This window comes from Astyanax mexicanus, chromosome 4 (genome assembly GCF_023375975.1).
Source record: "Astyanax mexicanus isolate ESR-SI-001 chromosome 4, AstMex3_surface, whole genome shotgun sequence".
NCBI classification, from domain to species: domain Eukaryota; kingdom Metazoa; phylum Chordata; class Actinopteri; order Characiformes; family Acestrorhamphidae; genus Astyanax; species Astyanax mexicanus.
In genome coordinates, this window is record NC_064411.1 from 44,593,984 (window position 1) to 44,604,933 (window position 10,950).

General features: G+C 37.9%; 1 long non-coding RNA gene across 3 annotated transcripts; it reads left to right on the forward strand.

Annotated features, from left to right (window-relative positions):
* The first annotated feature begins 1,398 nt into the window (after positions 1 to 1,398).
* On the forward strand, positions 1,399 to 7,012 carry LOC111194546 (uncharacterized). Of its 3 annotated transcripts, none has more exons than XR_007438917.1 (5): positions 1,399 to 1,819; positions 3,073 to 3,142; positions 4,090 to 4,180; positions 4,917 to 5,050; positions 5,175 to 7,012. It is a non-coding gene; the product is annotated as an uncharacterized LOC111194546 (long non-coding RNA). The 3 variants fall into 3 exon arrangements; XR_007438916.1 differs by having other exon boundaries at positions 1,400 to 1,717; XR_007438915.1 differs by lacking the exon at positions 1,399 to 1,819 and having other exon boundaries at positions 2,931 to 3,142.
* The last annotated feature ends 3,938 nt before the right edge of the window (positions 7,013 to 10,950 follow it).

Below are 10,950 nucleotides of genomic sequence, written 5' to 3' on the forward strand. Positions count from 1 at the left end.
GCGTCTGTTTACCGTAAAATCGCGCGTATACGCGCGGATAGCTTGACTCCGGTAAAACACCAGCATAGATATACTCCTTAATAACTGCCCACATCTTCCCCAAGGTACACAATAAGACACTTCAGCAGACACAGCCGGCCCATCGGGAATCCTCACGAATCTCCCGATTAGCCACTCCGGGCCTGGACACACTGACAAAGTTGTAATTAACTGATTTCCAATTTCCAGTCTTCATTATTCATCTTTTAATAATGCTTTTTCCGCCCAATTCCTTTGGAGGGGAGTGCAGACATATGTTCTCAGTCTTCAAACTGATTGGGCATAAAAAAGGCCACTGCAAATTTCATATTTCTTTATTTGTGGATTTCATGCATCTGTTTGCCAGTATTCATGCCCTTAGTGCTGTCATTATCAGCCAGCATTGGCAGAGCAGCCAAAAAAATATTGAGAGCATGTGTGCTGTTTGACAAAAAGGTTAATTTATATAAAATAAAAAAACACTTGAGGCTTGTAGTGTAAAGACAGCCACTGACACTGGTGATTTTTTTTTTTTTTAGATTTTATATAACATTTTATTATTTTATTGTTTATTCTATTATAATTCTGGTCTAAGTGATTCCTAAATGGCCAGTGAGTTTATTTAACTGCGACTGAGTGAATACAGCCCAAACCCAAGGTGTGTTAAAAACAGTTTTTTTAGTCCGGTGTTCTGTCGAATTTTGCTACCCATCGATACATGCTTCCCAACGGTACTGCGCATGCGCCGACCTACAAAATTTAATTCTTTCTCGTGTTTTATGTATAATTAATCTGGTTTAGGGGGCGTTATGTGCATTAAACAACCTAGACGCACTATCATTGCACAGAAGTGTAAATGGAAACTAAAAATTACACTTATTATCACAAATAAATACAAAAGCAGTTTGTAATGAGCTATATTTACTATAACTTTGCCATGGTACAATGGATTATGCACTCCAAATCTAATAACGTACATCTACTGGAATATCACTGGGTACATGCCCTAAAATAGTGCTTCTTTTGTATTTTTACAGTTAAATATTCATTGGGGCAGCACGGTTCGACAAGGTAGCAGAATTCGACAGAACGCCGGCCCTCTTTCTCCAGTCCAGCTCCGCCCGCCCTCTCATCAACAGACTTTTGGAAGAAACCAAAGTCACTGGAAAAGAGGGGGAGATCTGAGATTTTGAGGCATGATATTTAATATAATTAAAATAATATATTTCACCGTTCCTATTAAATTATGATTATTTACGTTTATATCTCACGTTTTAATACAATATAACATATAATGAATATATTAAAACACACAAATTAAAAACCTTTCGGGCAACAAAAAAAACCCCGAACCTAGTTTTGAATGGTCGTGGCTCCACTCCACTGAATCAGTAGCCACAAGAAAGACGTCCTTTTCTCCGGGAGCTGCATGGGGACTGCAGGAGTCCAAAGCCTCGCTGTGTTTTATGGGGAACAGTTATTAATATTGGGTCAAATAATCCAGTATTTCTTCACTCTGGTGCTGAAGGTCCGCTGCGCTGCTCTTTACTTGTGTTTCCCCTTTACTCTGTTTTCATTTAAAGCCCCTCAGTCTTAAAACAGCGGCACTAGCGGGCCTCCAGCGGGCCTTCAGCACCGATAGTGATTATTACCCTGCCGGATTAGATTAGAGCAGCGCGGCGGAGCTCTGTAAGTCCCGGTGAGTAATTTAGTTAGCTGACTGTTTCAGCTCTCGGTGAAGCGCGGTCTTATTATGATACTTAAACGGCGCTGGGTGTTTGTTTTGTTTCTGAACGAGCAGGTGCTGCTGCAGGTAATCGAGCTAACTGTAGCTAATTAGCTTAGCCAGCCATCCTCCACTCGCTAGCTCGCTAACGTTAGCTATCTTACAGCGTTATTCGCCATTAACACGCTTTAAATAGTCTTACCACTATTTAAAGACTATTTAAAGCGTGTTAATGGCGAATAACGCTGTAAGATAGCTAACGTTAGCGAGCTAGCGAGTGGAGCATGGCTGGCTAAGCTAATTAGCTACAGTTAGCTCAACCGGCTAAGCTAATTAGCTACAGTTAGCTCGATTACCTGCAGCAACACCTGCTTGTTCAGAAACAAAACAAACACCCAGCGCCGTTTAAGAGCTGATTCACGAGCTTCTCTCCCAGCACAGGGTGTGTTTTTCTCAATCAGCAGCAGCTTTTAAACCACGCTGTAGTTCAGTAATAGGATCGCGTTTCACCGAGAGCTGAAACAGCCAGTTGGCTAACGGTAGTTAAAATACCTAACAGGCCTGAGAGCTCTCGGTACTCCGGTCTAATTCGGCAGGGTTTTTGTAAATCTTTAATTTCTGAATCTTATTAATACTGAATAATGCGCGAATTTTAGCGGCCGTCTGCGCATGCGCGAATTTTAGCGGCCGTCTGCGCATGCGCGAATATTAGCGGCCGTCTGCGCATGCGCGAATTTAAGCGGCCGTCTGCGCATGCGCGAATATTAGCGGCCGTCTGCGCATGCGCGAATATTAGCGGCTGTCTGCGCATGCGCGAATTTTAGCGGACGTCTGCGCATGCGCGAATATTAGCGGCTGTCTGCGCATGCGCGAATATTGGCGGCTGTCTGCGCATGCGCGAATATTAGCGGCCGTCTGCGCATGCGCGAATTTTAGCGGCCGTCTGCGCATGCGCGAATATTAGCGGCCGCTAAAATTAGGTATAAATTAACTAAAAGTGTTTTGGTAAAAAGCTAGTTGACTTTTTAACACTAGCCAGATTACCATACTTTAATTCAGTATTAATAAGATTCAGAAATTAAATATCTACAAAAACCCTGCCGAATTAGACCGGAGTACCGAGAGGAGCTCTCAGGCCTGTTAGGTATTTTAACTACCGTTAGCTAACTGGCTGTTTCAGCTCTCGGTGAAATGCGATCTTATTACTGAACTACAGCGTGGTTTAAAAGCTGCTGCTGATTGAGAAAAACACACCCTGTGCTGGGAGAGAAGGTCGTGAATCAGCTCTTAAACGGCGCTGGGTGTTTGTTTTGTTTCTGAACAAGCAGGTGACGCTGCAACTGGATTTTATAAAGATATGAGAAAAGAATGCTTTCGTCGTGGATTTAACATGAAAAGGTAAGCTGCTGTTATGTTCTGATCTGTGCAACTAACTTACAGAGCTAGCGTTTGTTGTGTCTCCGGCTTAGTTTTCTGCAGTCCATGATTTATTAGCTAAGGTGTTTAGTTTATTTTGACCCCAAACAGCAGCATTCACTGCATTTTGCATACTATTAACTAACCGCGTGAATCCACTGTACGTGCAAGTTAGCGTTAACTTCATCACGAACGAGTAACGGATTAGTAAACACACTCTTGTCTTTTTTTTGAATCCTCACAGTTTCTGTCAGAAAACACTGAAAGAAAACTTCTCCTCTGTCTCTGTTTATACAGCGATGGTTTGGGTTTAAAGCTGGGTTTGTTGTGCTGGATATTTGGTTAGGAGCAGGAGATTTTATAAGATGTGTGGCTGCATAATTGTGAACTGAGATCGCGGTCTGTGAAGTTACACCCGCAGCTAACCAGTGACTTTAAAAAACGAATAAACACAGCTGTTACTGGACTTTATGGGTTTTTAAAAATGAGTTAATTACTTTTAAAAGACTATGCTACTAATGTTGGCCCTGCTGTGTCCAGCTGATCATCCAGAAATAAACATTACCTATGCTGGTCAAAAGCTATTTAAAGAGCTAACCTCCCAGGGTGTGTGTGTTTGTTTTTTTCTGGTTTTGAGCATTTTTTTAAGGAGGGAGTGTACGTCTGTGCTGCAGTAGAAGAGTGTAATTTTAGAAAAGTTGCTGTATTTGTCTCACTGTCTTAGATAGTATAGACTTTAAACATGTTACTAAAAATTAACACTGGACCGTGTTTTTAAATACTTGCCATTCTGGATGTCCTGAACATTTTCATGCATATTTTTTATGTCGGTTAGTTTTATTTATATAAAGTAACACACGTAGATCTACTTTATTGGATAAATTGATACAGCTACCATGAACTGTTTTGTTTCTGTTCTGTAAAATCAGGCCCAGTTCCAAAAGACACAACATCCTCAGTGTCCTGGAGCTCCAGCTGAAGCACTGGCCACTCCACCTTCTCCATCCCCACCCAAAAGAGGTTGATGAATATATGTTAATACATTAATAGCTTAATATTATTACTCTATTTGTTCTTATTACTGACTTACCGGGGGAACTAATTAAGGGACGGAAACACACAGAGAAATGTGTTGGCAGTGCTGTTGCTAATTGTACTGAGTGTCTGCAGTGTAGTGGGAGGATTGTGCTGGGTGCTTATTGTTTCTCAGCTGGTAAATCATGTTTGTTGTTGAATGTGCATTTTTTTTTCCTTCCCATCTTGTAAAATCCTGCCTTTGCAGTCCACTTTAAAATATTTCCAAACACTGCTAATAAATAAAAAACAAACCCAGTTGATTTTATCGGAGCGCCAGTACCCAAACCCGACTGACTAAAACTTTCAATCGTAACCACCTTACACTTAACGATTGAGATGACACGACCGCAACTCAACTGCAGCTCGACTCTAGCCAGACTCTCGTGATTTTATCCTGACTCTGGAAATTTGTCTGCAACTGTGAAATCATTGGAAAATCGTTAGGTACCTGAACACTCTTCTCTCTTCACCCTTAATGTAGCAGCTACCCACTGAATAACTGTTAGCCTGTTCTATAGCGACTGTAATTTCCTTCTGTCTGTTTCTTACACTCTGTAGGTACTTATATATATTTTTTTTATTGAACGTGGCAGCGTGCCGACAATCACAAGTATTGCAAATGTTGGGATAAATTTCAGCCAATTTAACTTTACTAGAATGTGCTCTGTGTACTCTGCAGGTACTTCTAAGGCAGCTAGTTGAAGGCGTGATTGAGGTCCATGCCAGAGGGGTTCTGCACTGTGACCTCAAGCCATAGAACATCCTGGTTCAGATGTACAGTTAGGAACCACGCCTTCATCTTCTGTTCTTCTGGTATGGGTTTTCAGTGAACACTACAGGCAGAGAACTGTCTTCGTAGAAGCTACCATTACTGAATAGAGATTCAGGTCAAAAACATTCCTTAACGCTCAGTCACTGTCTCTAATTTACTTTTCAGGACCTTCCTCATGAGTGGTTTACCCATGAGGCCAAATCCTCCACAGTGTTGCAGATAGGAATCATCCTGCTGTGTGTGAGAGGTGACCCTTCAACACCAGCACGGAGATCACCTCAAAGAAGTCTCAGATCATCTCTCCACCATCTGCTCTATGACCCCTGGCTAAGTATACACCACGACACAGCCACCACATCAGGCACACCTCAGTCAGGTACCATATAAAACAATAATAATAATAATTTAAAAAAATCTATATTTTCAATCTCTAGTTTAGAGAGTTCTCTAGTAGAGCTGGGCGATTAATCGATTTTATCGATAAATTCGAATTTATAGTTAAGGACAATGTGTTTTTATGAAAATCGATTTTCTCTGAGTTTTCTTTTTCACCACAGACGCTCCTCTGTGGGCACAGAGTGAGCTTAGCTAGCTCCCTCCATACCTCCCTCCCTCCAGCGCGCGCACCCCCCGCCCCTCCCTCACTCCCTCCCTCCCTCCCTTGCACGCACAAACACACACGCACACACACACAAAACACATGACGGCGGAGCTTAAGAGCAACTAGCTCCGTGATCTGGAGTTGGTTCGGTTTTGCGGCGTCGGACGTAGACCAAACAGGTCCTCACTGTAAGGTGAACTAATTTATCACTATACCTTAAACAGAACCATGTAGCGGAGTGGGAGAAGTGCTGCTACCATAGGAATGAACGCAGCAGCAGCACCAGTTCACCATTCAACGTTAAACAAGGAATTGTCCCTGGCACATCTTCCAACCGTGTACCAGGTTTTGTATGCACTACAAGTTAAGATGTTTTGCATATTCATGAGAAAAGATCTCATTTTATAGAATACTGGCACTTATTTAAATGCTTTGTTTTGCAATTCTAGCCCAATAGGGAAAAGTATTTACTTAAGAGCATATAAATTGTACTTGTTTTCTATTGTCTACTTTGTAAGTTTTATCAAAAAAGGGCACCATTTTATTTATTTCTATTTGTTTTTAAGGGTGTGTTTATTTATTTATTTATTTTTTTAGTTTGAGGGTGCATTGTGTCAGTACCTAAACTATGTTGGAGAAAGCTTTCTAAAAGTCACTAGATGTTCTCACTGTTTACAATAGTTTTTTTTTTTGCTTGTTTCTGGTTGCACTTTAACCACAAATGGAACATTTTAAGTGAAAACAAATTAAATAAGAACTAGTTTTTAACCATTTCTTTATCATCTTTAGTTTGATTTTTAGTAGGGGGAAAAAAATCGATTTAAACCTTTGGATGTTTATTAATTACTTAACTGTATTAATCTTTATGTAGTATACTGTTAGTGTTTTAATCCATACACTTTTTGTATATATTTATTTTATTGTTTAGTTACTTGCTTTATTAATGGTTATTGTATTGGTGTTTTAGTCTTATTTTGGGCTTATATTCATTAAAAACATTTTAACGTTTGTCTTTTAGTGCTTTAATCAATTAATATTGTACTTACCTTTTACTATTTTACTATTAATCTTTCTGTACTTAATTATACATTATTTTTTTTATTTTTTTTATAATATTAAAGGCGGGTTTATTAATTGTATGTCTTTATACATTTTTATACATTTTTTTATATGTTTATGCTCTTTGTCTTTTTCAGATTTTTACATTTTTAATTTGTGTATTGACCCAAGGAGTATGGGTTCCTCTCAAGGTTTCTATCTCTCTTTCTGAGAGAATTTTCTTTGCCGCTGTCTCCTTTGTGCTTACTCAAAAGAGGTTTGGACACTTTTTTTTTTTTTTTTTTTTTAACTGTTCTTAATTTTGTTTGTTTCTTAACTTTGTCAATAAATGTTTTTTTATTGCTATCACTTTTGTCTGTTTATTTGATCACACTATCGCTAAGTTTCTTGAAATGTGTTTATGGAAAAAAAATAATTTTAATATTTTATTAAATGTGGATTTGATGCCCACATTCAACCACTTTTTAACACTTCAACTAAACACTGAAAGAATAAATCAGAAATTATTGATTTATTATTAATGTAATGAACAGAGATGTTCTGAAGTTAAAAGCTGATTATCCCATGTGTCTCATATTCCCAAATATGATAAGGTTGATAAGGTCATGTCAGCTCCAAGGACAATTTCAGTTTTGTATTTCAGTGAAAGTTATTCCTTTAATTGAATTTATATAAATAATGTATCTGGTAATATACAAAGGCTCTCAGTGTTGTTACACCTTTTTGTTATACTTAAAACCAAAGTGTAATTTTCAACAACTCGCCTCTATGTGATGTTTGACCACTTAGGAATTACACTGACATTACTTCTACAAGTCATGGGATAGTAGGTTTGAGTCTGATCATGAAGTGTTACCTCAATGTATTGGCCAGTAATTTATTATTGAAGGTTATTCATTCAAATTTATTGTGACTGGTGGTCTGCCTACAATTGTCTGTGCAACTCTGAGAAATATCTATATACAACTTTTAAAACGATTAAAGCTTTGGGATTTACATGTGCAAAATTAAGCCCTGCATACAGAAATATACTGATAACTTTCTGATGCTTTAAAAAATAAGAATCAAAGGAATCAAATTCCAAAAGATAAGCATTAGCATTTCAGAAGTACTGTCCGAGGTCAGCATACACACTAGAAAAACAGAGAAAAAAAATCACAGTTCTTCCAGTCTGCTTGTCTTACCAGGTTCCATGAGACACTGCAGTATCCCTTTATTCATCCAATAACATAAATTATACATTAATAAAACATCTATTTTATTAGAAATACTTGTTCAAATTACAAATTAGCACCCACAACTCCACAGAGGTTGGAGGACCATAATTTAATATAATTATATATTTAAGTTACATGATTTTGAGCATATCACTACATTATTTTGCCTTTCAAAAAATGCCAAGTGAGCAAATCAAATCTAAAACTTTTTTTTTTGTTCCCCCTCTGCATGTGATACATAGAGATCAGTAACATCTTTCAGTAAAAATGGTCTGTAAAAACAATATGAAATTTGAAAAGGAAAAAAATACAAGCTACAAAAAATGTAACTTTCAAAATAAATTCATGGTGATCACTTGATTATGACAGAAATGGACACCTGCTAAAACCACATACCTATCCTTTTGGTTTGAGGTAAATCTGTCTACCACAAACCAAAATATACAATTACAGTAGAGGAATCCTGCTTTAAGATATTTGGCCTCAGATGCATCAGTAGCACTTTACAATTAATTTACATTGTTTAACCATACTTATGTTAGAATGCCTCAACTAATTATTATTATGACACTAGTTAAGATATTAATTCCTACAAAATGTTAAAACTGATATCGCAATTCATCTTTATTTACAACATTCTTAAGCATTACAATTTCGAAATGTTAAATAATATTTAGCACTTAATTACCACTTAATGTTTATTTCAGTCGTAAGTACTGTTATTTTTTACAGAGTTACAGATGCATCAGTAGCTGGGTAGAACAATATGAATATGACTGCTGTCTAAATAAATTAAAAAGGCATTTTTTTTACGGCAGCCTCACGCTGACACAGGGTCCCAAGCAGTGATGTTAGTAACGCGTTACTCTAATCTGACTCTTTTTTCAGTAACGAGTAATCTAACGCGTTACTATTTCCAATGCAGTAATCAGATTAAAGTTACTTATCCAAGTCACCGTGCGTTACTCTCGCTCTCTCTCTCTCTCTCTCTCTCTCTCCACCTCACACACACACACACACACACACACCGCGTTCCCTTCCCCATCCCCCTCCGCTCTCCCCCAATCACACGCGTCTCGCTTTCTCCCCTGTCTCTCTCTCGCGCTCGGCGTGTTTTTAGTTTCCGCCCATTCTCGTTTTTCCGCCAGTTCTCGGGCTCCCTATCTCTTTATAAAGGCGGGTTTTCCCGGCCACGTCCCAATTCACTAGCCAGGGCAGCGGTCTGCACAGATCTGATTGGCAGAGGAGAGTGTTTGAAGATTTTACACCACACGTGATTGGTCTGTGAGTTTCCCATGCCGCAGAGTGCGTATACCGTAAAGACAAGAAAAGTTCTGACGCTTTAAATGAACAATGTCAAAATTAAATCCTTCTCAGTAGTTTATCGGTTTGGGTCCGCATTGGACAACGTCTGGGTCCGGACCCGGACCGCAGTCTGCATATATGTGATCCCTGGCCTCGACCATATACACGGTTTTGTTTTATCAAACCACTCCTTGCTGCCCTGCAGAGAACAACAGGTTCAATATTCAGTTTTACAGTGTTAAATATGTCAGGTCAAGAAAGACTTTCTTTATTTTATATTTTTTTTATAAAAACAAGTATTTATGTTAAGTGAAATCAAGAAAGACCATATTTTATTTTTTATAAAAAAAATTATTTATGTTAAGTTAATTCAAGAGAAATGGTCTTTTAATTTTATAAAAATAAATAGTTCAACTTTAAATGTCTAGAGATACATTGATGCTGTTAAAAATGCTTTTTCCAATAAAGGCAGTATTGGCAAAACTGGTTATAATTTTTATGTTAAGGCGGCGGGACGTGGTGTGTGCAGCTGCTTAAAGTAACTAATAAAGTAACTTGTAAAGTAACTTAGTTACTTTTAAAATCAAGTAATCCATAAAGTAACTAAGTTACTTTTTAAAGGAGTAATCAGTAATCGGATTACTTTTTCAAAGTAACTCTACCATCACTGGTCACAAGTGTGCTTACATCTTACAAAAAAAACACATACTGTTCATTCATAATAGAGCATGTTACATAGATAAGAAAATCAGATATTATATGACTGCATGTGTTTAGAATATATTATGTATATACATTGCCCTGCAAAAGTATTCGGCCCCCTTGAATTTTTTTTTACCTTTTGCCATATTTCAGGCTTTAAACATTAAGATATGAAATTGTAATTTTTTGATAAGAATCAACAACAAGTGGGACACAATCGTGAAGAGGAACAAAATTCATTGGATATTTTAAATGTTTTTTTTTTTTTTTAATAAAAAAAAAGTGGTGTGTGCAATATTATTCGGCGTTAATACTTTGTAGCTCCACCTTTTGGTGCAATTACAGCTGCAAGTTGCTTGGGGTATGTCTCTATCAGTCTTGCACATCGAGAGACTGAAATGAACATTCGCATATGACAGTCAGTCACCCCTAGTAGTGATATGAGGGACACTTTTCAAGGTCATTTTTCAGCAGGATAATGCCCACTCATTCACAGCAGGGTTTCCAAAGTATGTCTATGCAAGATTTTAACACTTCCTTGGCCTTCTTTTACTCTAATATTGTAAGCAATATCTTCCATATATTAGTGGCTAATGCTTATGCCGCTCCATCAGCGATAGCCGAAGTTAGCAGCAGGCTACAGGCCAAAAGAGCTAGTGCTTAGTGCAGTTAGCAGATAATGCTAATACTGCTCCAGTCTCGGTATTGGGAAAAACTTCACTGAAACTCCTGTATAATGCTGCACTTCAGCAGAGTGGCTTTACTGCGCCTTACAACCACTTAAAAATGATGAGTTTCTTTGATTTTATGATTTTAACAAATTAAAAACCTCTGGAATATAATCAAGAGGAAGATGGATGATCACAAGACATCAAACCAAGCTGAACTGCTTGGATTTTTGTACCAGGAGTGGCATAAAGTTATCCAAAAGCATTGTGTAAGACTGGTGGAGGAGAACATGGTTCCACCAAATATTGATTTTTGAACACTTAAAACTTTATGAGTATAAACTTTGTTTTCTTTGCATTATTTGAGAGCTTAAAACTCTGCATCTTTT